Source organism: Miscanthus floridulus, chromosome 2 (assembly GCF_019320115.1).
Source record: "Miscanthus floridulus cultivar M001 chromosome 2, ASM1932011v1, whole genome shotgun sequence".
Classification (NCBI taxonomy): Eukaryota; Viridiplantae; Streptophyta; class Magnoliopsida; order Poales; family Poaceae; genus Miscanthus; species Miscanthus floridulus.
This window is the reverse complement of record NC_089581.1, coordinates 33,675,463-33,703,294: the sequence shown is the minus strand read 5'-3', so window position 1 is coordinate 33,703,294 and position 27,832 is coordinate 33,675,463. Positions and strand designations below refer to the sequence as shown.

Sequence of the window (27,832 nt, the reverse complement as noted above, 5' to 3'; positions counted from 1 at the left end):
GGAGTTGAGTCTTCTAGTGCCAATATGGTGCAGAAGAAAAATTCTAATGCATCTCGTAATAAAGAAGAAGAAGAACAAGCAAGAGAATAACTCGAAGGCTAAGCAAACAACCATTTTTAAGAAGAAAAAGAACAAAGAAGGTGGTTGCTTTATTTGCGGGAGCGATAAGCATTGGACAAGTGCGTGCCAAGACCTTGAGTAGTTTGTTCCAACTGCTCCTTGTCCACTAAGATGAATGCCGATTAGAGAGCAAGCATGCATTGAACGAATGAGCTCTTTGTTCCATCTGCTCCTTAGTAACTTGGATGACTTGGTGCTCCCCTTCAGCACTGGTGCATAATCCAGCTCGGTTTGGCTTCTATTCTTAGGTGGCTTCTATTCTTTGCTATTCACTTAGTTCAGTTATTGAGCTCAATGCACGAGCGCATCAATAGTGAGCCTGAGCATGCATTCAGTACATGCAGTGGCTGTCATTGTTTTGCTCTTTGCTCTGACTGTTAGTGATTAGGGTGAGCCAAGCTTTCGGTCATGGGATGGCACGGTCAAGTAGGAAAGAATGGTGCTGTGATGTGTGGCCTTGAGCCATTGTGATCGTGTATATATCTGAATCAAATAGAGTATGAAAAGCTACGACATTGGTAACCAAACTCATTGTGTTCTCCAGTAGTTCTTGCGTTGAGTTGTGTGTGTGTTCGGTGATCCAAGGATCTTCTTCTCCGTCTCCGGCAAGCGTCGCCAGCGAGTTAAGGACTACAACTGGTATCAGAATACTTGTTGTCTCTCGCTCACCGGCCCCCGCCGCGGGAGACGAGAAAGATGGCCGAAATTGGTGAACGCACACACACAAACACAGTGGAGACACAATGGCTTTTGGTGTTGTAACTCACACAGCTATTCTGATTCTATTGGCTGCGATATATACAATGCAGATTACAAGGCCGAAGCCACCACAGCCACTCACTTCGCGGTCCACACAAAACCCTACCTGTCCGCGCCATCCCATGGACGAATTCATCAGTGCATGCATCTGGCTGCTACTTACGCGCCTTGATCAGGCTCTCACTAATACAACAGCTAAAAATAGGAGCAATGACCAAGCCTGAGTTATCCAACAAGCGTCGCCAATCACATCGAAGTCGATTTTCCATCCACCGCTGTTTCCCACTATCCCAACGTTGCGCCTCCGCCATGATGAAGTGTTGGTCCCGCTGCGGCGGCAGGGCACGACTTGGAGGGCTTCTTCTTTGAGTTAGCGGACCTGGCGCCCACAGCCATGTAGGATGTGAGGACGGTCTTTGACAGCATCAATTGAGGAGGGAGGTGTGCCCGGGGATGTTCAAGTTGAAGTTCTTGGATGCACGAGAGGAGGACCGTGCGCGCGAGCAGCAGGGCATGTTGGACGGTGTATTGCCTACCGCCATGGCCAGGGCTTGGTTGGAGTCCTAGCAGACACAGAGACACCGTATGCCCAAGCACTTGGTCCTAGTCTTTGCAGCCACCGCTGTTATCATGCCTAGGGCATGGAGCTCAGCACGTTGGCGAGGATCATGCTAGTGTTATTAGTTATGGGAAGGTCGTTGCCCTATTCATCACGCTGTGACCACTTACATGACAATGTCGATCACCACCGAGCGGTCTTCATGGTTGTGTTATGCATTGCAAACTTCAGCTTACCCTAATGGCATTGACCTCCGACAATCAAGCTAATCCTAAGATCCAATTCTTCTCTTATGTGACTACTACCTCCATTCTCTTTTACATAAGACGCACACGCATATCAAAATTCAAACTTCAAAATCTTTGACCAATAATTTAACTAATAATTTTTAATTATTATAACACAAACTTGATATGGTTAGATTATAATTAAATTTACTACCAAAATTATCATAAAATTATAAGTATAAATAATAAAAAATAAAATAAATAGATGGTTAAAGTGTAATTTGGAAAACCGTGTCATGTCATACTATGCTTTATAAAAGAGAATGGAGGGAGTATTTTAATTTAATTCATGAGCTTGTCATTCCTAAGCTGCAAGTATAAGAGCAACTCCAACAGCTTGGCTATTCTTGTTGTGGAGGCTATTTAAGAATTTGTATTGCAAAAAGTAGACTCCAACAGATGTGCTATCTGACTTTGTAAGAGCAACTCAAAAAGAGTTTGTAAAATTAGATGGCTAAATCAACGATTTAGCTATTCTCTAAAATAAAAAAACTCCTTCTAAAAATAGATAACTCCAAGAACCTTTCTAAAATAGATAACTCCATGCTATATTTAGCTGTCAAGGGGCTCTACGGGACAAACATACTCGCGGGAAAAAGGCTCCATGGGGTGCACAGTAGAAGCGGATGGCGAGCCACGATGGCATGCTATATTCAGCGAGCGAGGATTCCGGGATAGCATACTTGTTATTTTAGAACACCGAATAAAAGAGCTGATGTGGGACTATTTTGGCTGAAAATACCGAAATATAGACTACATAGCTGTAACACCCTAAATTTCAAATTCTGAAAATTAGAATTTATTTGGCTTTGTTTGAATTAATTTGAGTAGTGGTATTTATTTTTCTAGGGATGATTAAACATTTTACAAAATAAACTAAAAACAAATTGTCAGATATCAATATCCGGGTATCCGAGCCAAAGGATTTAAGAGCGTCACGTCGGCTCATCCGATGGTTAAGGACGTAACTGCGGCCTCATCCGATCCCCAGGGGCCAGGCCACACCTTGTCCGACTCCGAGGACGAGGTTTCCGCCTCGTCCGACCCCAAGGCGTGGGCTCCGACTCCGAGGACGAGGTTTCCACCTCGTCTGACCCCAAGGCGTGGGCTCCGACTCCTCTGACCCCAGGACGCGGGCTCTGACTCGTCTGATCCCACAGGGAGGGCTCCACCTTGTCCGACCCCCGAGGGTCGGATTATGTCTCGCCCGGCCCCCAGGGCGAGATTTCCACCTCGCCCGTTCCCTGGGGGTCGGATTTGCTACCAGACAAAAGTAGTGGCCCTAGGGTGGGACCCGAACCGCTTCAACCCCTACGGTGTGGAGGCGCACGCTCGGGAGCACGTCTCAGGCGCGTCCTGATGCGACTTGCGGTTGCATCAGGCCATGCTGGGAGACACACGTCGCCCACCGCGTCAACAGGCCAGCACTGTGCTGCCAACGCCCTGCCTGACCACCGTCCAACGTCAGTTAACCAATGTCAGTTGACTGGCACTGTACCACCAACCCCCTGTATAGCCTCTGTCAGGGGACCCTTTGACCATTCCGTCCGCTCGGATGGGATGGAAGACAAGAACGATGCACGACGCCCACACGCATGCTGCAGCGGCCAACAGGACCCCGGTGCGACGCCGCTGCCACCATGATCTACCGGGTCAGCGGGACCCACGTGAAGAGGAGGACGGCACACCCCCGGGAGCCTTATTTCTCTTTCTTTTTCCCTCTTCCCTTCTCTCGGTCTCTGGTATCCTATTCTCTCCCCTTAGTCTATAAAAGGGAAGGCAGGGCACCGTTCAGGGGATCGATCGTCTGATAGATCGAGCAGTAGAAACATCGAGCAATCGAACCAGAGAATCTTGGGTGCTCTTCCCTCTCTCGCCAGTTTGTAACCCCCTACTACAAACTCAGTGCTGGTAACACGAGCAGCCCAAAACTAGACGTAGGGACATTCGATCCGAACTAGTATAATCCTTGTGTCCTCTAAGCACACCATCTGGGTTAGACATGCAATATACAAATTTACTCAAAACACCTACAGTTGGCGCGCTAGGTAGGGACCTTTTGCGCATCTCAACATCAACACCAGGCCTTAGATGGCTAGTCACGACATCAGCTGGGTCTCGGGCGCACACGTGCGCTTCGAGGACCTAGACTTCATTCTCCCAGTGGAGGGAGAGCTGGCGTGGGCACCCATCATCGTTCAACCCCTCCACTCCGCTGGCCTTGACGCGATCACCGAGGCGCTCGAGGAGCTGCGGCTACGTGCGCCGGAGGCCCGCGCCCCCGAGAGCGGCCAGCTCCTCGACTTTGACTACGAGAGGTTGGAGCATCAGCTCAACGTCTTCCTAGGACCCCAACCATCTCGGGAGGGCCTGCGCCACCTCACCTTCTCGTTTGCCAACATCACGGCGCAACTTACCGGGGGAGAGCCGCTCTCCTCGGAATACCTCATCTGGAGTGCCCCAATAGTGCTCCTATTTGGTCTCCGCAATGCCACAGAGACTGTTGGCCACCTTGTGGTGTAACGCATGATTCCATCCCCCACGAATGACGAGTTTGTGGGTGTGATCGAACATGTCGCAGAGTCTTTCCATGACCTCCTCGCAGAGGAACTAGAGTCACCCTCTGGCTCTGACTCCAGTAGGGGTAGCCATCACCCTTCTTGTGAATGCTTCAAGACAGGTACCCCCGAGGGACACGTCGAAAGCATCCATGAGGAGGAGGCTACCCCGATTAATGACCTTGACGATGAGGTCGAGGGGGATGCAGGAGCTTCACCCTGCCTACGGGTGGAGCAGCTAAAGGCTTGGCACCTAGAGCTTGAGGAAGCATGACTCCAACTCAAGCAGGAATGTGTGGAACTCGATCACGAGATTGAGCACCACAGAGATGGGGGGCGCGCACATACCATGGCCCATGATAGGAACCAGAGGATAGTCGAGGATGATCAAGTGCTCCTGCACTTTGCCTGGGCTAGCTAGAACATCACTGTTGCGGCAGCCTTGCCCAGGGGGCTTCTGGGGCTTACAACGCCCGAGGATCGATGGGCCCATCATGAGATTCACATGCTGCTTGAGCGTGTGGCTGCACAGTAGGCTGAGAGATCGATGCCAGCCAGCGCATGCCCTCAGTGTGACCCAACAAGGATGCATCAGTCCATTAGGCACCACATGATGGTAGGCCACGCATCATGGTTCTGGTGCAGGAGCGTCTCAGCCACAACCATGACGTGCACGACACCCTCAATGCCCACCGGCGTACCCGCAGTGATGCAAGGGAGGGAGCCAGCTGCGGTTACCACCTTCGACGGGGTGGATGCTACGACCGTGAGGAGGACTAGAGTCATAGCCCCAAACCAACGGGGCCCTAGCCCTTTGGTTGGCATATCCTCAAGGCGGTGCTCCTGCCCTGATACCACCCACCGACTAACATCTAGAAGTACTTCGAGGAAACAACGCCTAGCTTGTGGCTCAAGGACTACTAGCTCGCATGCCGAGCTGGCGGGGCGGTCAGTGATGACTTCATCATCCGCAATCTCCCCTTGTTCCTGGATGACTAGGTGCAAACATGGCTAGAGCACCTTCCATCCAACTATGTTTAGAGTTGGGCGGACCTAAAACAAATCTTCATGGGGAACTTCCAGGGCACTTATGAGCGCCCTAGGAACCCCTAGGACTTGAAGAACTACCGATAGAAGTCAGGAGAGACTCTCCACGAGTACATTCGATGCTTCTCTTGGTAGTGCAACAAGCTCCCCAATGTCCTCGATGCCGATGTCATAGGAGCCTTCCTATTAGGGACCACCTATGAGTCCCTGGTCCATAAGTTGGGACGTAAGGGCCCACAGACTACCAAGGAACTCCTCGACATCATGACCAACCATGCTTTCGATGAGGAGGCGGTTGGAGCAATTTTCGATCGCTCTAGAGGCAAGGCGAAGTGGTACGAGGATGCCAACAAAGGCCCCTCCGACCGTTCGAATAAGAAGAAGAATCAGAAATGACGTGGGGGCTCGCTCATGGCCGTCGCCGAGCCAAAAGTCGGTCGAGCGCCAACCGAGGGCACCCTCGATCACTTCGACAAGCTGCTCGAGGGGCCATGCCCAAACCATGCCTTCCCTATCAAACACATGTACGAGGATTGCTCCCTCATGAATCATTTCTTCATCGGCGGCTCCAAGAAATGGGAGCAGAAGAAGAAGCCCAAGGCAGAAGCTAACGCCGCCGGAGAGAAGGATGGTGGCTTTCTGTTGCCGGATGGCTGCCTCATGATCTTTGGTGGGCCAAAGGCATATGGCTCCAAGCACCGATAGAAGCTCACGCGCTGAGAGATCTATGAAGCCGAGCTTGCCACGCCCGCTTTCCTCAAATGGTCAGGGTCTCCCATAACCTTCGACCGATCCGACCACCCGGATAGCGTCACACACCCAGGGCATGTACCAGCTCGTGGTTGACCCTATCGTCGGCACAAAGCGGCTCACTAAGGTACTAATGGATAGGGGCAGTGGCCTCAACATCATGTACGCAAAGACACTTGATGCCATGGGCATCAATCGATCGCACATCCGGCTGACCAGTGCACCTTTCCACAACATCATGCTAGGAAAGCAGGCCATACAGATTGGGCAGATCAACCTGCCCATCACCTTAGGGAATCTATCCAACTATAGGATAGAGACCCTCACCTTCGAGGTAGTCGGGTTCCCCCCGGTCTACAACACCATTTTGGGGCGACCGTGTTACGCGAAGTTCATGGCTGTCCCAACTACACCTACCTCAAGCTCAAGATGCCAGGCCCACACGGGGTCATCACCATCAGCACTTCCTTCTAGAGGGCCTACGAGTGCGAGGTCGAGAGCTGCGAGCTCACTTCAGCAACCCTCACTTCTGAGGAGCTCGCAGCCATCGAGAAGAACATCATCGAAGGAGCGCTCGACGCGAAGCAGGCGACCGAATCCTTTGAGCCTATGAAGAACATCAAGGAGGTCCTCGTCGACTGCGACAACTCCACCGAGAAGACGGTGCACATCGGCACCACCCTCTCCCCCTAGTAGGAAGGTGCTCTCATCGAATTCCTCCACACCAATTGAGATGTCTTTGCTAGGAAACCCTCGGATATGCTGAGAATTCTAAGGGAAGTCACCGAGCATGCCTTGAAGATCAGGCCAGGTTCTAGGCCGGTCAAACAACGCATGCGTCGCTTCAACAAGGAGAAGCAGAGGCTCAACAGCGAGGAAATCGCTAAGCTCTTGGTGGCCAGTTTCATCAAGGAAGTATACCACCCAGAGTGGTTGTCCAATCCTATTCTGGTAGAAAAGAAAAGTGGGAAATGGAGAATGTATGTTGACTACATGAGCCTCAATAAGGCATGCCCAAAGGATTCGTTTCCTTTGCCACGCATAGATCAGGTAGTTGACTCGACCTCGGGGTGTGAAACCCTATGCTTCCTTAATGTGTACTCCGGGTACCATTAGATCATGATGAAAGAGTTTGACCAGCTCGCGACCTCTTTCATCACCCTGTTTGGATCGTTCTGCTATGTTACGATGCCGTTCGGACTCAAGAACGTTGGGGCTACGTACTAGCGTTGCATGACCAAATGCTTTGGATACCTCATCGGGCAGACCATTGAGGCTTACATGGATGACATCGTAGTCAAGTCCAAGTAGACCGACCAGCTCATGGCCGACCTGGAGTAGACCTTAAGGAAGCTCCGAGAGAACGACATCAAGCTCAACCCCGAGAAATTTGTCTTTGTGGTCCCAAGGGGCATGCTGCTCGGATTCATCATCTCTGAGCATGGCATCAAAGCCAACCTGATAAAAATCTCAGCCATCATGAAGATGGGCTTGATTTTGAACCTAAAGGGAGTTTAGAAGGTTACCAGGTGCCTCATAGCGCTTAGTCACTTCATTTCACACCTCGGTGAACAGGGGCTCCCCCTTTACTAGCTCTTGAAGAAAACCGACAGATTCGTGTGGACGCCTAAGGCTCAGGAGGTGCTTGACAAGCTCAAAGTGCTCCTGATGAAGGCCTCAATTCTGGTCCTATTGGCTGAGGGAGAGGCACTCCTACTCTACGTCACAGCTATGACTCAGGTGGTCAGCGCCGCCTTGGTTGTAGAACGGGGAGAAAAGGGACACGCCCTCAAGGTATAGCGCCCCATGTACTTCGTTAGCGAAGTCTTGTCTGACTCCAAGACATGCTACACCTAGATCCAAAAACTTCTATACGCCATCCTAATCACCAAGAGGAAGCTACGCCACTACTTCAACTCACACCAGGTGACCATCGTGTCATCTTTCCTCCTCAGCGAGGTTATCCAGAACTGGGAGGCCATGGGGAGAATCATGAAATGGGCGTTCGAGCTGATGGATCAGGGCATCACATACACCCCATGAACGGTCATCAAGTCTCAGGTACTGGCTGACTTTGTGGCCGAATGGACTGAGATCCAGATGCCACCGACGGCTGTCGATCAGGAGTACTGGACGATGTACTTCGATAGATCACTGATGAAGAAGGGCACTAGGGTCGGGCTAGTTTTCATTTCCCCCTCGAGGTACGCATGAGGTACGCAATTCATATCCACTTCCTGGTTTCAAATAATGTGGCTGAGTACGAGGCACTCATCAATGGCTTGCGCATCGCCATTGAGTTGGGCATCCGACGTCTTGACATCTGAGGCAACTAGCAACTGGTCATCGACCAGGTCATGAAGGAGTCAAGCTACCACAATGCCAAGATGGCTGCGTATTGTCATGAGGTCTGATAGTTGGAAGACAAGTTCGATGGCCTTGAGCTCAACCATATCCCAAGGTGGCTCAATGAAGTAGCCGACACGTTAGTGAAGATGGCATCGAGCCAAGAGCCAGTCCCCACTAGCATCTTTGCTAGTGACCTGCACAAGCCCTTGGTCTAATACGAGGAACTAGAACAGACCAACAATGAGCTGCCAGTTCTAGGCTCAGGGGCTAACCGTCCCTAAGTTCCATCTAACCCTGAGGTCATGGAACTCGTCAAAGGCCTAGTGGTGGAGCATGACCCTCTGACTAACTAGAGAACACCTTATCTCGATTGCCTCCTCCACGAGGTGCTCCCTGCTGACAAGACAAAGGCCGACGGCTCACGCATCGCGCTAAGTCCTTCATCATCATCAAAGGGGAGCTCTACAAGCGTAGCCACACCAGAATCCTATAGCGTTGCATCCTCACCGAGCAGGGGAAGGACCTGCTAGAAGACATCCATGGAGGGGTCTATGGACATCATGCCGCACCTAGAGCCTTGGTCAGAAACGCATTCTAGCAAGGTTTCTACTGGCCAACCACGATGAACGATGCCGAGCAGGTCGTACGCACCTACAAAGGATGTCAGTACTATGCTCGGCAAACTCACCTGCCAGCCCATGAGCTCTAGATGATCCCCATCATGTGGTCCTTCGTAGTCTAGGGGCTTGACCTAGTAGGGCACATAAAGAGGGCACTCGAAGGCTTTACGCACTTACTTGTCACCGTGGACAAGTTCACGAAGTGGATAGAGGCTTGGCCGATCACCGTGATCAAATTCGAGCAGGACGTGTTGTTCTTCACGGACATCATCCATTTGAGGTCCCAAACTCCATCCTAACTAACAATGGCACACAGTTCATGGGGAAGAAATTCCTTCGGTTCTACGATGATCACCACATCCACATTGATTGGGCTGCCATAGCGCACCCCCGCACGAACGGGCAGGTCGAGTGCGCAAACGGCATGGTCCTCCAAGGCCTTAAGCCTAGGATCTTAAACCGGCTCAACAAAGCCGATGGACAGTGGGTCACGGAGCTCCCATTGGTACTCTGCAGCCGGGCAACCAGTTACATGCCATTTTTCATGGTCTAAAGCCATCCTCCACGTCCGACCTCGACTACGGAGCGCTAAGGGTCATGGCCTACAACGAGCAGGGAAATGAAGCATCTTTGGAAGACGCCATGGACCTGCTTGACGAAGCACGTGACATCACCCTGCTCCACTTGGCCAAATACTAGTAGGTGCTACGACAGTACCATAGCCGATGCATGTGGGGCCATGCCTTCAACGTAGGTGATTTAGTCCTTCGCCGCATCCAGAGCAACAAAAATCACCACAAACTTTCGGCGCCGTGGGAAGAACCATACATCATCGCAGAAGTACTCTGACCCGGCACCTACAAGCTCAAGACTGATGACGACAAAGCCATCGCCAATGCCTAGAACATCAAACAACTATGTTGCTTTTACACTTAGTCTTTCCATTCCAAAGCTTCCAATATGCTTATCAAACTAAGTAATGTTTCTGCAAAAACCAAAAAATGTTACCTCCTATCGGGTTCACTTCTGATCTGATCGGTCTTCAGTAACACCCAACCCCGGCAACTACCTGGGGTTGGGTTTTACTCAGGGGCTGATAGGAGTACATATACCCAAGAACATTTTCCCATCTGACCCTTCTTTTTATGACAAGACCTAGAAATAAGAGTTGCCAAAAACTAATGATGAGTAAAACTGGTCGAAATGCAAAAAGCCTACGCCCTGATGGCTACGGCATCGCTTGCTCACTAGCGTGATCATTACTTAGAAGCTCACAACTTAAGTTTCTAATGCCTTAACATAAAACAAGGGTCGGATCGCAACAAACTTTATATGTATATATATATATATACAAACAACATTTCTGGCCACAATGAAAGTCTTTACAGAAAGACCGATGCCAGACTCAGCTATCTAACTAAACACCCTTGGGCATGATTTCTTCTCCGACCTTCTCTGCCAGGTCCTACGCCAGGGGAGCCGCTTCCTTCTCAATTTCGTCTAGCTCGGCGTTAGTGTAGCCAGGCGCGAAGCCCTCACTGATCACTGGCAGGTCGATATTAATGTAGTGGGAGCGGGTGATGGTGAATGCGCGTTGGACGCTGGTGTACAAGGCCTCCCTTGCGAGTGCGCGCGCCCAATCCGAGATCTGGGTAACCCGGACTGTGAGCGAGTGTAACACCCTCGGTGTTACACTGTACAATGTTTTGCTAAAACACTACATGAGCATCATATTTATGTGTAAATGTATGTAATATATGGTGTAAATCAATGTACGTAACTTAAAACGACCAACGGAAATGCCTAACGAAAGGTTGTTTGTGATGCATGAAATTATCAAGTACGGATGCTCGTGAATTTTTATTGAACGAAAACACTATAGAATGTATATATGGAACTTTAGTAAAGTTAGAAGTATGAACTTTGTAGATGGCGATGAAATACCAGCGGTCGAAAAATGAATTCACTAGCTAACATACCTAATAGCTTGGAAATCGAGTTTGACGCGAATCCGATCAAGGCTTAGACGATTTCGTAAGTCTCGGAAGTGGTTGGACAAAGCCATGTTTGATAGTTTTTGTAGGAGAATTAGATTAAGTAGTGGTGTAGTTTCATGGCTTGTTTTAGTAGCTTATTATGCCCTCTTAAGAATTGCATAGGTGGCTTGGCGATTAGATCAACGTTTTAGGGTTTTTTGAACGCTTTAAAAATCATGCCCATAATGTTCCTGGTCGGTTTTATCGCATGGACGCGGTCACCGCGCTCCTGTGCCGTCGTCATCGCATCGGCCGCGCGAGCGAGTGTGCGTGCTTGGCCGAGATCGGCTGGTTGCGGTGGCCGGTAGCCCTGGCTGGTAGTGGGCCCTCCTCTCCATCGCGATGCACGTTGCCTCTGGCACCGTTGTTGGTGCCCAAGGGCCGCCCGCGTCGCGCTGTGCTTGGCTCTGCTCTACCAGACACCGTCGTCGTTCTGCTCGAGTGTAGTGGCATCGCATGGCCGTAGCCATCGTCGCAAGCATGCACATGTTTCTTCTGAGTCACGTCATCACATCACGTGCGCCCACGCTGCTCACGTCGCATCACCGCTACCGTTGTTGCGCACGCCTGCTGCACCGGCACATGGCCGTGTCGCCGTTAGCTTGCCAATTAAGGTGTGTGGCCACACAAGCCATGCCAACTCATACGCACACGTGTAGCCTTCCATGTGTGCCCTTGTCTGCTTCTATTGAGTGGCATGCGCCACTCTGCGCTCCCCAGCCACCTCCGCCTTTAATGGCGTCGTGCCGGTGTCACCAAGCCACGCCAGGGCTAGCTCGCATCATTGGTCGAATCCAAATAATTGCGCACGCCAGAAGTGCAATTGGGAACCTAGCTACATGCCAAGCTCGCCCACTGTTGTTGTCGTACCGTGTCGAGCTTCAATTTGAAGATTCCTCGCCATTGACCATCTTAAGACCGAACGGCAACGCCCATCCAATTCACCTTGCACCATCCACCTCCATTCAATTCCATGGCACTATGTCTTCGCCCTATTACCCTCCATCCCGTGCGTACCCCATTTTCACTGCCATTGCCTTCCCGGCGCCGCTGACACTGTTGCGCCACTGCCGTCCGTGGTGAAGCTTGTTGTGCACATGTGGCCAGACACATCCGGTCTGTCCCCGGACAAGCCGTCACCACATGTAGCTTCGGGGTGAGTTGTTGATGCCCATCCTCTAGTCCTTTCATCTCGGTTGTGCCTGGGCTCACAGGAATGTGGCCGCCGCCGCCGCCGCATGGGGTCCGCCACCGTGGAGGGAGCTCTGGACAGTGTCTCTATTCACCGCTTCACCGCCCACCGCCTCATGTTCACATCTAGGTTAGCATCGGCTTGCTAGCGGGGGCGGGGAGGGGCTAGGCTGGCTGGCGTGACCGTCCTGTGCCAGCGCCGCCGCACCGGTGTGTGCGGGGGTGGCCAGAGGACCCGCCCATGGTAAAGAAGGAAAGGGGGAGGGGCGTATTTGTAAAATAGCTGACTATAGGAATAGTGCTGTGGACTATGGATGGATTCGGTATTAGCATGAGGACATTTTCACAATTGTGTCGGCGTGCGCGAGCCTCCCCGTCATGGGCTGTCGTCTCGCGATTGGGCCACGCCCGCGTGGGCCATGTCAGTGGGTCGCACGTGTGCGCGCGCTGCGCAGGAGTGGGCCACGCCGCTTGCTCATGGGCCGCGCGAGTTAGAATCCGTTTTCCATTTTATAAAGGATAGAATTAGCTTTATAATTTACATTCTAAGTTGAACTTTGGAAATTAATATCAATTCACATAAGTAGCCAAAATTTGGGAAATAAATTATGTTGAGTTCCTAAAAATGTGATCTACCTGATAGTATGACTAGTTTATGTATGCATGTATTGCTGCTAAGGTCTATTAAATGATTTGGAAGTGCTAATATCATTTAGATTAATAATTGGTAATAGCTTTGGATATGAAATTTTCACAGTAGGTTCATTAGATTATTAGGTGCTCACTGTAATTTTTGTAGCCTTAGAATAGGGCAATAAATAGAGTAGCTAGCACTCCTTGTTTTATCATATATAGAGTAAATCAATATTAAGAATAGGGATGCCTTTAGTTGCTAAGATAATGCATGCAATGTTTCATACCTGTTAGTGGTAATAATAGGTAACTTAGTCGGTAGAGCAAGATTAGTAGCTTGATAGATGCATTTTATTTTAAGAGTTGTTGTTGCCGTATTATGAAGTGTTGCATCATCATTTCATGCATGTAGATAACGAGTTGGTAGAGTTCGTGCCTACGGCGAACAAGAGTACAAGGAGATCATTGAAGACTCTGAGCCATCAGTTGCTGACTTTGTTAACACCCCGCCTGCCCAAGGCAAGTCCCAGTGCATAACCCTTATTTTGAATGATCACTGAATATATATATGATGTGCATTTACGTTACAGGCATTTTATGGAAACTATATGTATAGATATACCTACCTATGAGTCCTACTAATATGAGTCATTTCTCTCCGACTGGAGTTGACCCCGCACCTTGGAGAGTTGCCTTTGTAGGACTGCCCAAGCCAAACATCAAAGAGCGTCAGAAAACCGACTACAAACGTCAAGCAAAAAGGTAACCAGAGCCTCACCTTTCACTTGCACCTCACGGACCGTCTTCTCCCTCTAGAGCACGCCAACATCCCCGGCCAAGGCGGTGGCCAGGCCCTTAGCTTCTTCCTTCAACCTCTGCTCCTTTTTGAGCATGCGCCGAGCGTTGATGCTCTCTTGACGGACAAGGTTGAGTGCTGGGTGGAGTCGTCCAAGCTCTGTGGCATCTTCCCCAGCCTTGGCGATCACAGCCTTGAGCTTGTCCTCGGCCTCGTCGGCATGTTAACAGGCTTCCCGTTCCTTGGCCTGGAGGATCGCCACCTCCTCCTACAGCCACGGCACTTCGACAGCAAACCCCTAGACCTCCCTCTCGCGATGGAGGAATAGGGACTTCTCCCGGCTGTGCATCACAAGGGACTGTGAAAAAATCAGGTTAGAATTATATAAATAGGGCATGAAAGTACAAAACATGAAGACACAACAAACCTAGCCAGCCAAGGTGATGTCATCCTTCAACACCCCCAACGCGTCGGTCAGAGGGCGGACTATGGACTCAAGTCCTGAGGGCACGCTCGTCCAGTCCTTCACCTCCGCCAGGTCATCGAGGGTAAACACCGGGTCGCTCGGTTCTAGCCGCCTAGCCCAATGGAGCCGGTTTCTTCCCCATGCAAGCGGATCATCGCCCAGCCGGACAAGGGACCAGGAGGGCCTAGCCCCAACCGAGGGGTCAGCCATCGCAATCATCGGCGTCGGCCCGATGGGAGACAATGGTACCTCCTCAGTCATAGGCGCTTCCTTGGGAGCGGACCCTCCAATGGTAGAGGAGGCTAGCAGCTCGAGTTTCGAAGTCTGAGCCATAGCCGTGTCTACAGGGGACACCTTGGTTGCACCTCCTCTTGTCTGCCCCACCACTGGTGCATATCGGTGTGGGCGCTGATTCCACGAGTGTCCCCTCCAGCACAATCGGTGCCTCTGCCTCCCCCGCATCCTCAGGTGGCCCCGTGTCTGCCTCAGTGCCATCATGGCGTGCCCTCGGCACCACGCTAGTCGGCTCCTAGGGGATTGGCTGATGCGCTAGGATCTTCTGCGTGCCAACGCCAGGCGGTTGTTAGGGCAAGTCCTGCGGAAAGAACCAATGTCACACAATGAAATCCGAGAACACAATGAAAGGGTGAAGAAGTCGTTAACTCACCTCAATGCCTTTATCTGAGAATGTTTCAGGGGCTGGTTGCTCGACTTTGACTCCACCACATCGGCAATTGCCCACTTCAATCCCCTGGTGGGGTTGGTCGAAGCGGGGCGGACTTGCTCCTTCGACCTCAGGGGCACGTCCTCCCCCGCAAATCTTGGAGGCGCATCCTCTTTGGTTTGCGTCGGGGCGTGCTGCGGAATCAGGGTTAGGTTGGCCTGCCCTATGTTGACCTGATCATCCTCGCGTGCAAGCATGCCCCATGGGATGTTGGGGTCAGACTCATCCTCCTCCTCTTCCTCCTCCTCATCACCGTCGCTCTCCTCTGAGCCTTGCCAGCGCTTTCAGCGCTATAGCTTCGCTCGCTCCTTCTTCGCCTTCACCGCCTTAGCCATGGCATGATTCGCCGCCCTCCTAGCCGCGTCCTCTAGCAATGGTGGGTTGGACACATGGGTGAAGAGGCCGGGCTACAAATCTTGGTGCTTAGAATATGAGAATAGAGGAGGGTCGGCCAAGGAAAGAAACTCGAGGAAGGCTTACCAGTTCAATGAAACCTGCATCTGGCCGTGTCGTGGGATGCCACAAGACTGGGTACAAAGGGGCGAGATCCACCAATGGATCCGCCGAGCACTCCATCACCTCCTTGATGTGTTATGCTACTTTGTCGACGCTGAGGGCCTCATCGGTGACCATCACTGTCCCTTTGGGCATGGAATTCGATGTCATCCAGTACATTGGAAGAGCACACGCCATCAGTGGTGCCAGCATCCTGATGTGGTACGCTTCAATGACGCCGGTCCCACAAAGACCGTGGCCCTTCAGAGTCACGATGGCTTTGAGAAGGTTGTCGAGCCTCTTTTGCTCCTTTGTGATGGGCCCATACCCCCACGCGTCTGGTGCCTCCTTGATCAGGTGGCCTGTGAAGATCAGTAGAGGGGCAGTGGCATCGTTCCTCAGATAGAACCAGAGCTTATGCCACCCCTTGTTGGACTTCAACAACAGGATGGACATGTACTCCAATGACTGGCTACCTCAAAGATGGATGCTCGCACATCCCATCGGCATCACCAGGTCTGGCTTCTTCCTCTCCTTCTTCTTCTTCGGCTCGACGGCGAAGAAATACTTCCACAACTTGAAGTGGGGCTCAATCCCTAGATATCCCTCGCACAGCGTGACGAAGGCCGAGATTTGCTGAATCCTATTGGGATTCAGGTGCTGCAGCTCAAGCCCATAGTAGTGCAGCAGCCCTTTGAGGAATCGGTGGGGAGGAGTCATGAACCCACGCTCATGGAAGGGGACAAAGGAGATGGTGTAGCCATCGGGCAGCGACGGCTCATCCTCGCCACTAGGTACGATCTACTCCATCGCTGTGGTCCTTGCGCAGAGAAGACCCTTCTTAACTAGACCCTCCATGCACGCATGGAGAACGTCGGAGCGAGGCCATGGCTCCATCGAGGAACGGGGATGGTGATGCAGAAAATCCAGCGGTGGCGTAGGGCTAGAGAGCAAGAACTTCGCCGGCGGTGGAGCGGAAATAGGGGAACGAAGGTCGGAACTCGAGAGCAAAACACAGAAAGACTGGAGGGGCAAGGATGTGGCTGCGCGTACGGAGGCTGAGGAGAAACGGCTCTATTTATAAGGTAAGGGCGGAACGGGCGAGGGGCGAACCATCCGCCTAAATTAACGCGCCCCATGCCTCGACAAATCTGCTTCCTTCGGGGGGTCGTGCCCTCATTGTTCCACGCTAAATCAGTCGCATCGTTGCCTTGAGAGACGAGCACATGCCTATCCAAATCTTCCCCATGAAGGATCCACCGGGCGATGGTTCGCCTTCAAAGGCTATGGGCCACCACTGGTAAGCGAGATACAGAGCTAAAAATGCTCACATGGCCCATTAACGCCCAAGAGTTCAAAGGCTGGCCCACCAGTGGGTTCACGGCCGCTCCAGGGCACCCCAGAGTGAGGGGAGGTTAAGGATGGGCCCACTAGTGGCCAATACCCGAGGCATGTGAAGCACAATGGGCGTCTTGACCCTCATTTTGAGTCTTGGATTATGCAAGGTCCATGGTTTTTCCCTAAAGAAAGGCATCGAGCCCTCAGACCGGTCGAATGGATCAAAAAACTATATGGACCGGCCACCAAGAATCTAGAGTCAGTCACCAGCTGATCTCAAACTAGGCCCCCATGAAGGGGATGTCGAGGATCCACTAGAACAAGCCCATTAACAACTCACCGAGCACCGTGCTCCGTCCAGCGAGGAAAGCACGACACGGCTCAGCCCCTCTAATCTAGTGAATGGACACGTGAGGGATGACGATCACAAGATGAACCAACCCCCTGACCAGACCCCTACTACACGTGATGGCTTAGGGGCTCGGCATCGCAAAGAGACCGAACATGCGGTCGTAGACAAACGATGAGTCACCTCCGGTTGTGGAAACCATGGATGGACTACAAAGCAACAGTAACGAACAGTACTCCAGTGCGCCCTCAAATGATGGATGGCAAAAAGCCTTTGTAGGAGTGTCTCACTCCTCCAAAGGCTCAGGGGCTACTGTCGGATATCTACATCCGGGTATCCGAGCCAAAGGATTAATGAGCGTCACATCGGCTCATCCGATGGTTAAGGACACAACTGCAGCCTCGTTCGATCCCCAGGGGTTAGGCCCCACCTCATCCGACTCCAAGGATGAGGTTTTCACCTCGCCTGACCCCAAGCCGTGGGCTCCGACTCCGAGGATGAGGTTTCCGCCTCGTCCTACCCCAAGGCGTGGGCTCCGACTCCTCCGATCCTAGGGTGCGGGCTCTAACTCGTCTAGTCCCATGGGGAGGGATCCGCCTCGTCCGACCCTCAAGGGTCGGATTCTGTCTCGCCCAGCCCCTAGGGTGAGATTTCCGCCTCACCCATTCCCTGAGGGTCAAATTTGCTACCAGACAAAAGCAGTAGCCCCAGGGTGGGACCCAAACCGCTTTAACCCCTACGGTGTGGAGGTGCACGCCCGGGAGCACGTCTTGGGCTTGTCCTAATGCGACTGGCGGTTGCATCAGGCCATGCTAGGAGACACACATCGCCCACCATGTCAACAGGCCAGCACTATGCTGCCAACTCCCTGCCTGACCACCATCCAACGTCAGTCGACCGGCATTAGTTGACTGGTACTGTACTGCCAACCCCCCATATAGCCTCTGTCAGGGGACCCTTTGACCATTCTGTCCGCTCAAATGGGATGGAAGACAAGAACGGCGCACGACGCCCACATGTATGTTGCAGCGGCTAACAGGACCTCGGTGCGACACCGCTGCACACCCCCAGGAGCCTTATTTCTCTTTCTTTTTCCCTCTTCCCTTCTCTCGGTCTCTGGTATGTTGTTCTCTCCCTTTGGTCTATAAAGGGAAGGTAGGGCTCCGTTCTAGGGATCAATCGACCGATAGATCAAGCAGTAGAAACATCAAGCAATCGAACCACAGAGACTTGGGAGCTCCTCCCTCTCTCGCCAGTTTGTAACCCCCTACTACAAACTCAGTGCTAGTAACACGAGCAGCCCAAAACTAGACGTAGGGACATTCGGCCTGAACTAGTATAATCCTTGTGTCCTCTTAGCACACCATCCGGGTCAGACGTGCAATATACAAATTTACTCATTGGTGTTTACTCGAAACACCAACACAAATATAAGGTAGAAACAATGTTTGTTGCATTCATGCCGCTGTACAGTTTTTATGGTTGCACTTATGTGTTTAGTTCGCGTTTATATCAAATAGGATAGAAATCATTTCCAAAAATCTCTTTAGAAAAATGAAAAGCCTTTCTTTTATCCCCCATGTCCTCTTCCAAGCTTTTGGCCCACAGCCACTGAGGCCCGGGCCAGCAGGCCCTCCCCATCCCCTCCACCCGCGCCAGGCCAAGCCACGTAGCCAACCCAACCCGCGCTGCCAGCCCAGCCAACAGCGGCCTGGTCGTGCCCTCCCCTTCCCTCTCGCTGCCACGTGGACCCCCACGACAGGGTCACCGATGGGTGGGGCCCATCCTTCAGCGACCCCGCTATAGGTTCGTCTCCCTCCCCACGTCCCGCGCTCGCTCTGGAAGCGCCGCCGCTCCAGCGAGCGCCGCGTGCCCCTCCCACGCCTAGCCATGTAGGGCGTCGCCGCCGCCCTCTCCAACAGCGTGCACGCGCTTACGCAGCGCCATCGCCGCACTAGCCCGAGAGACGCGCTCGCCTTGACTTCACACAGTTGTGCCGCTATCGCCACCCCTCCACGCCTCACACCCGCCCGCTCACATGTGAGGCCAAGCCCCTATAAAGGGCAACCGCCGCTGCCTCATCACTCCCTCCCACTCACTCGCTCTCGCTCACTCACTCAGTTCGTAGCGCATAGGCCACTGCCGTTCCGAGCTCGCCGCCGTCAATCTCTCACCTCACTGCGCCCTAACCCAGCCGAGCACACCGACGAGCTCTACCTAGAGATGAGGAATCCGCCGGAGCCCTCCCCTTCCTTCCTCTCTCCCACTACGATAACGCTCGCCGGAGTTGCTCCGGCGAGGCCGAGCTGCCTCGCCACGCACATCGCCACCTCCATCCGCTCCTAAGCACCGGTGAGGGCCCTGTCGGGTCTGCCACCTCGCGCGTAGCGTGTCTGTGCCCTCACCTCGCCCCATCGTGCACCACACTGCCACCACGCCCCAGCACCCCCGGTCCATGGTGGAGCCGTGGACTCACCTCCTCGGGCCGGTCCGCTGGCTGTTTTGCACCCATGCCCTGACTTTTTATTAATTCAACCCACAGTCCTGATTTCAAAATGAATTTCTGTTTTTAACTATTTAAAACCCAAAATTAGTTCAGTGTATTAACGGTTTTGCCACTAGAGCATGAAATGAACTTAACTTCTCCGTTTTAACTCTGATTTCAGCGGTTCTTGAACCCACGAGTTCCTCTCGACGCATAGAATAGCTTGGTAGATTTGTTTTCACCTGATCTATGTAATGGTGTAATGTTTCTAATTAAGTTCATATTTGCTTTGTATGTATTGTTTGACGCGGTTAGACGGGGAGCCGTTTGTGTGGGAAGGAGAACCCGATCAGCAGGATCCCGAGCAGCCAAACCTCGAGGAAGGCAAGTGCAGGCATATTCCTTGAATCATATTGTTTACTTATTTAACTTTAATTACACTCTACTTTTATGCATGTGTCTTAAACTGTTAAACCCTAAGGACTCTGACTAGCCCTTTTAATCCTTCCTTGCACCTGGCGTTTTACATGGGTAAATATAGTTGTGCTTAGCTGCTCCAACCTACAATGACACTTGGCATGTACTTCATGATGAAATAATCCTGACTAATGGCTCACTGCAATTGATGGTTAATTAAAAGTTAGCTTTTAGCAACCTAGGGGGAATAAGTCCTTGTGGTTTTTGGTACTTATGTCCGTCCTCCCTAAGGACCGGTTTGTGGAACGACCACCCATGATATACCATACAACCCTAAACTATTATGGCTCTAGCTTGACGTATTAGCAGACCTTCTGCTAGTAGTGTGGCAGCTTATCGGGTAGGCACAAAAGGGGGGTCTTGGTGACTAAGTATGGTAGCCCTCGCTCATGAGGGATGCTGCGGGTGGCTACTTGGGCTCCCTACAGGGACGACTAACCATGCGCCAGATGGAAACCTAGTGGGTTGCTTCCTACCAGTAGAAACTGTGAAAAGTCTCATAGTGAAACTCTACCCACTCACCTTGGAAGTGTTAGTGGGTCTTGCAAACCCCAGGTAAATGGGAATCACGACTTAGGGTGAAAATGTACAACCTCTGTAGAGTGTAAAACTGATATATCAGTCGTGCTCACGAATACGAGTGGTCTAGACCCTCACATGATTAGAAATGGACCTCATAGGCAGGCCCGGCCCTGGGGGGTGCGAGCTGTGCATTGGCACAGGGCCCTCGAAGCCAAGGGGCCTAATCCCAGGTATGTACACACTATAAGCTATAGCTGGTATACTCTGGTCCAATAGAAAATCATATATGTGGCCCAAAAATACTGGAGCGTGTGAGGAAGAGTCTGTCGATTTCCCTTCCGCCGCGGCCGCTCTCTTCGTCGCTTCATAGCTGCGTCTTCGCGTCCGGCGTCATTCTTGCGCGTTGTCGTAAATGAAGGGCCCATCTTTCTGGCCAAGCTCCTGGCCCATAAATTGACAGGACCGGGCCTGCTCATAGGTTTAGAAAGGGAAATTTTGTAAAACTTGTTGGGCATGGCTATGCCCTATGATGATGAGGTGGCTACCTCGGTTTTGTTTTGGGCATGGCTATGTCGTACGGTGATGGAGATGTCAACTTTGAAATTGTTTTATAGTTAATAATGACACTCTCAGTTAATTAACGGTTTGGGATATCTCTTTACTCGCTTAGCGAATATAGGTTGTTTTAATAAACTTTGGCAACTAAAATGCTAACCTGCAGTAAGCCCGAGTCAGCTTTATCCTTATTTTTAAGCCTTGCATGTCATATTTTACCGCCTGTACTTGCTGAGTACGATAAGTTCTCACCCTTGCTATTCCTCAAATAAAATTAAATGCTGCTCAGACGATGAAGCTTGGGATGGACATCCGGAGGACATTTCCGGGTGTTAGGCGCGTGTTCTATCGTTGACCTACCTGTGGAGGTCATCGATGTTTTGACACTACATGCACCCCCCAAAGCCTAATGTTGTGCACCCCCACAGCCAGCGGCCCAGCCTGCAAGCTTAATTTGACTGAGGAAGTCCTACGAGAATAGATTGTTCTGGTAACCGTCCGCTGCGTGACTGCGTTGTTCCGCTTCCTTGACTCCCTTGTCGTTCTATCTTCTACATTTCTGCGGCGCTCTTGCGTCTCTCTCGCCCATACAGCGTCTAGCTGGTTCTTGCAAAATTGACAATCGTCGTCACTAGAGGATGGATCCGCAGCACACAGCTATGACCACCACTGTACTTTGCTGCCTCAGCGGCAGCACCAGCAGTCAAGTCCACTCACGCCGATTCACCTCCCCTCTTTGCTTCTTCATTCGCAGTCCACAAGTGAGCCGTGACGTCATCACCCAACAAGCATCAAGGATTTAATTAATATATAAGAACCAGATGTTGTGCTTCTTTTTTCTCTTTCTCAATTAATCTGATTTTTTCTACAAATTAAGGTCATACCGGGTTATTGTTTTACATATTATACGGTTGCCGACAATTAGCTAGATAACAATTAACCCTATGCATCAAAACATACCATAGAGAGCCATTTTATGATTTTAATTTATAGAACTTGATGATTGTAGCAAAGCTTTGTCCGCATGATTTTGACACTTGGGATTTGGGGACCTTAGCCATCACCTTGGCGCTTTACATATCTGATGTGAAAGATGATATGTTCTCTAACCTACAAAATGACGTTGAGTTTTTCCAGAGAACAGAGTAAAGTTCATGGCCGGTCCCCTAACTCACAAAGTGTGTCGGCCATGAACTTTTCTCCAAAGAATAATAGAGATTAAAAACATGATGATATCCATCAGTTTTGCTTTCTTTTAGGCCATCTAGTAGGATATTTTACTCGAAGTCAAATGCTGCATTTTTCCTATGTTAATATTCTTTGGCCATGTTAATATCCTTACTTATCTTGATAAATTATTTTACCATATCAATATAGTCGCCACCCCCTCTATTTTACTCTAGCTTTGCCACTATTACCGGGTTCTAATCATCTTTCTCTCTTAGGTGGAGCTTACCCCTTTTTACCACATAACCTTTATCTTTACTTTACGGTAGTCTTAAATATATTCATCTATCTTGAGCATCCTTTGACCTTTGCCATGTTTTCTTGTCAATAGATGGCCCGCCAGCTGTTGACATGCCGCCGAAGCTCCGTCCGCTACCATCGCAACCGCCCGATAGAGTTCCCCCTCACGGGCGAGACCTCTCACTTTCAATTCCGCGGCAGCCAGTGTGTGGACGATGGGGCTAGCCTTCCTGTCGGGGGACCAGCGGAGGAGGTGCCTCCCCAAGAACAGCCCCAAGGGGGAGAACCGGCTGCACAGGGGGCGCCCCAGCCTGCTGTAGGCAGGGACCCTGGTGATGACGGGGGTGACAATCCCGACAACGACGACGACATTGGCGATGACCTCGAGGGCGGGGGAAACCATCCCAACATCCCTAGGGGTTGGATCGCCACCCACTGCTTCAGGGACATTGGAGATGACTTCTTCCACTGGATGCTCCACGACCTCCTGCACCGCTAGTACGGGTTCGGGATGTTTTAGCATCTAATATGAGTGCACCCACTACTACCACCCCCGGCACGAGATGTACTGGAAGGCCTGCGTCCACATCGGCAGGCCAAACCCGTACCTCCGGGCTCTCCGGGTCATGTCCACCCATGAAGTTCTATCTCCTCGCTCCACCCAGATGGCAGCCCTCAGCGATGCTGCCCGCCGGGCGCTCTTCGCCTATCGGGACTACTTCTTTGACTCCATCAGCGAGGACGAGGACCGCCACTACCCCCGCAGGCGCCGGGGGGAGATTGCGGCCCAGATTGCACCCATCACGGGTTGCATGCAACTTAAGGATGGCAACAATGGCGGAACTCCTAGCCATCCTGAACACGGAGCTCAATGCTTCCCTGCTGGAGGTGAGGTGGGTGCGTCTGCAGCAAGAGAAGGATTAGGATGCGCTCGACAATCTCCAAGCTATCCTGAATGAATAGGATCAGGTACAGGGTCCGTATGGCCTGCCTCCTCTCCGCCCCGTCATGAGGACGACCCCCCCCCCCATACGGCACTATCCTGGGCCGAACAAGGATCGAATAGACGTGAAAAAACAATGTAATAAGGAATTTAGTAGCACGCATGGATCGTTAGATTTTGGATATGCAGTGCTTTTTGAATGTTTGTTTGTTTATTATGATGATCATGTTTGATTTGCTTCTTTTGTAATGATTGCTGGAAATGTGGCGTTTTGTCCACATTTTCCCTCTTTATAAGTTTAATAAAAAGTTGAGTTGGGTTTCTTTATCGTGTTCTATCGTCGACCTTCCTGTGAAGGGCATTGCTGTTCGCCTTTTTATTTCAATAAGGCGCTACGCTTGTAATTCAAACTCTGATGATTTTGTAATAATATACTCTTTTTTGTACACTATTTTTTTATTATCACTGATGATGTCAAGTCATGTGTGGAAAGTGATCATGGCACACATGTTATGTGCACCCGATTTTGGCTCTACAAAATCGGGTGTGACAATAGCACATATAGCTTCTCTCTTGTAGATGCTCTAAAATAGAAAGCTAGCTATCCTTTGATTTTCTGTGGCCATAGAAAGCCAACCACGAGCACTCGCTATCTAACTTTGTAAAATAGCAAGGTCGTTGTGAACCTCTTTTTTTTTAGGACTTTTCTATTTTATAAATGGCTAAATAATAAAATTTAGCTACTAATTTTAACCAAGCTATTGGAGTTGCTCTAACAGTGTAATAACCAAGGTAAAAAAGAAAGCTGAACGATCAAAGTCAGGTAGTGTTTGGTTCCACCTCTGCAAATGCTAGCGCTAACGATATCATATCATGGAGCGGATGGGAAGAGAATGAGTCAAAACGAGATTTGTTTGGTTTGAGCATGTAACGGTATCGGTTGCAGTATCCAGTCGCGATCTGAGCCACCGATCTAATTACGCCAGGGTGGGAGGCGTAACAACTTTATACGTAGCGGTATCTGATTATGTCGGAAGTGAATACGGCAAGCACCGAAACAAACAAAATTTAATGGAATCAGTTAACGGTGTTATCCGTTTGCCTTACAAATAACTGAACCAAACACCTCTTCCGTATTATTCAGAGAGCAGCTTTTATCAATTGGTCACCTATCATATCGTCTAAAAATAGAATTTCGTGTACTAGTAAAGCAAAGACCATATATGAGCTGTATCAAAAAACAGAATGGGATTGACGCACCTCTACCTTTGTGTTTCGTTTTCGCTGCCATTGTGACCGAGCGAGTATTGCAACGCTTCTCTAGTTGAAACCGCAATGCTGCAAGTGAAGAGTTTTAAAGAGAGATTAAAAATGGCCACAAGAGAGCCAAATGGGGTTTCTGTTAAACTAAAGTTCCGTTTGACACAAACTGGAATGTCAAATAAATTTTCAGATACGATATTTATGGAAGGAGAAAGTTCTTTCAGTATAGAAGGCACATGAGAGGGCTGATCAAACCTGGCACGGCACTGAAATAATTTTTAGATTAACAGGAGGCCAACTGATCATACAACATTAGCATTTGGTTTTCTTACGGGTGATATGATTGGGTTTTCAGTTTGCACCAGACGTGCCATTCTCACTAAAAAAATCTCACTTACTGATGATCATCCCCCCGAAGAAAACAGTGAAGTTGACGTTGAGCCGGCAACTGAACGTGCCAAACCGGAACCATTGGATACCCTGAAAGCAACAACATATCATATCAGAACCAGCTTCGCGATTGGTAACAGAGCATCTTGTGTTACGATGATCTCCACCAGTTGGTCCAACAGTCAATTGGGTCATTGATCCGTGCCCTGATCGGAGGCGCTCAGCCGGTTCTCCTGGCTGATGGGTCCCTGTCACGTAGCGCCATAAAAGGATAATGGGGGCTGAGGCACAAGACACAAGGTTCACCGTAGCCGTCAGCCCCTCACCGATGTCATATCCCTAGACCGATCGAGAGAGGCGTTGTAAGTGACGGGAAGCTCCATCGTCTTCACCGCAGCCACAGCACCGCGTCTGCACTGCTGCAATGATGTTGATTATCTTCTAATTAAATTCGAACCAACGGGAGAATTTAATTTTGAAGAGTAGTTATATGTCTTTCAAGTTAATTTATGAGTTTTATGCATTAATTCTATTTTCTGCCCAACGATGATGTAGAATTGATGCAGAGGCATCTTGAAAGTTTTATTTTTAACCGACAAGATCACTCGGTTGCATGCCAACGGGCTGCAATGCTAGGGTATGTGAATGAAAAGGCTTGAGCCAAGCCAGTTCAGGATAATTTTTTGTTACTTTACTAATTTCCTGATTAAATTGGAACAAACGAGAAGATTTAATTAAAAAAATTAAGTATAAGTGAATGTTTTAGTCATCATGACTAAATTTTTCATTACGATAATTTGTATATGGATGTATCCCGCATGGGGAGAAGTTTGGCATAATAATTATGCTAGTCAATCCTGCATGGCAGGAGAAGTTTTGTGATGACTCATACGTTTTTATATCCGGCATAGCGAGAGAAGTTTGGGTAGCTCTTATGCTATCCTAGTATTGACCATGGCACAATAGAAATACACTATCATGGTCAATACTAATTAAAGGACAAGAAAAAGATATAAGCATGACTTGCAAAAGTACAGCTAATAAAAGACCTCGTCGAGTTCTTGAAGTGGAATGAGGAAAGTGTACTCCTATACGGATTAAGAAATAACTTTATTTACATGGCATAATTATGTGAATGAAGTAAGTCATAAGTGTCTCCTCGTTCACAGTTTTCTAGATAGTTCTCGAAATTATGACAGTATAGTTCATGCTATATTTCGAGGGAGGGAATTATGAGATAGAATTAAGAGTATGAATTAAGATCAATTAAGAAACTACTCTTTATTAAGAATGAGATAAAGATATTGATGAATGTGTACTCTTCATTAAGAATGAGATATAGATTTTGTAAGAAACTGAGTGAGATAAAGATTTTGATGAATGTGACCTTCAACCATAACAATGATATCCCTAAGCAGAGAAACAGCTAAATTCCTGGATTTTTTAAAGTTTTGAGAGGAAGATAGCATAGTCACCATCAAAGATATTAAAGTGGTGCTTAAAGCGCCATATAAAGTTTTAACAGATTGAACCCAAATAGGAAATTAAAATATACATTATCTTTATAAAAGATGAGACGATCTAGGGGATCACGGTATGTAGAGACCTATGACTTGAAGAGAAGCAGGACTACGTGTCCACTTCAGTGATTCAAAACAACGAATTTCTCGATACCTGTTGATGTTGTATGACTTATACAACACCTGTCGTTGGCTCTTTGAAGAAGATGAATAATGTAAACAAGGATCTTGTAATATAGGAGCCTGTAGAATCAATTGCCTCTTGGCAATAAAGAGCAATAACAGCCCCACATGAAAGTGCTAGTAGTTGAGGCCCCAGAAGGTCTCAAAGAATTAGTAAACCAATTTTCTGATGTCTATGAAGTCTATGTTAGTGAACAAATTCAAATAGAGGGTGATCCTACCTCATTTAAAGAAGCCATGAGAAACGTTTACTCGTTTGAATGGCAAGAAGCTATGGAAGTTAAAATAAATTCAATGAATACCAACAATGTTTGGAACTTGAAATTTCTAATGGTGCCAAAATAGTAGGCTGTGAAAGGGTCTACAAGACAAAATATGACTCTAAAGGAAATTTGAAAAGATATAAAGCATGACTTGTAGCAAAAGGCTTCACGCAAAGAGAATGAATAGATTACGATGAGAGTTTTCTCTCTAGTCTCATACAAGGATTCTTTTAGAATCATAATGGTGTTATTGGCACATTACGATTTAGAGTTACATTAGATGGATGTAAAGACGGCATTCCTCAACGGGGATTTGTATGAAAACGTTTACATGGCACAACCCAAAGATTTTGTCATGGAAGAAAAAAGAACGTATGGGATGCCGCCTGTAGAAATCCATTTATGGGTTAAAATAAGTCTCTAGACAATAGTATTTGAAGTTGATAAAACGATAAGAAAGTTTGTGTTTAAAGAAAATAAGAAGGACAATAGTATTTATGCGAAGTTCAAGAATGGAAAAAAAAATTCCGCATCCTGTGTATAGATGACATCCTACTCACTAGTAGTGATGTTAATCTGTCATCGGAGAAGAAGAAGTTTTTATCCTCAAGTTTCAATATGAATGATCTTGGTGAAGCGTCATTGGTTCTAGGAATTAAAATTCGCCGGGATAGAAGAAAATAGGGT

The 27,832-nt window shown here is 49.5% G+C and overlaps 1 long non-coding RNA gene across 4 annotated transcripts in view; it reads right to left on the bottom strand.

Moving 5' to 3' along the window:
• Positions 1-755: 755 nt before the first annotated feature.
• LOC136538405 (uncharacterized) overlaps positions 756-27,832 on the bottom strand; it is a 29,145-nt gene continuing 2,068 nt past the window's right edge. Inside the window, exons 3-7 of one of the 4 annotated variants that reach the window (XR_010779324.1) lie at positions 25,347-25,595; positions 25,188-25,269; positions 24,787-24,864; positions 13,688-14,063; positions 13,490-13,612 (exon numbers count right to left, since the gene is read on the bottom strand). This is a non-coding gene — a long non-coding RNA (uncharacterized lncRNA). Of the gene's footprint in view, positions 1,259-13,489; positions 13,613-13,687; positions 14,064-24,786; positions 24,865-25,187; positions 25,270-25,346; positions 25,596-27,832 lie in introns of those variants that run through there. The other 3 variants (XR_010779325.1, XR_010779328.1, XR_010779326.1) reach the window with 3 other exon arrangements.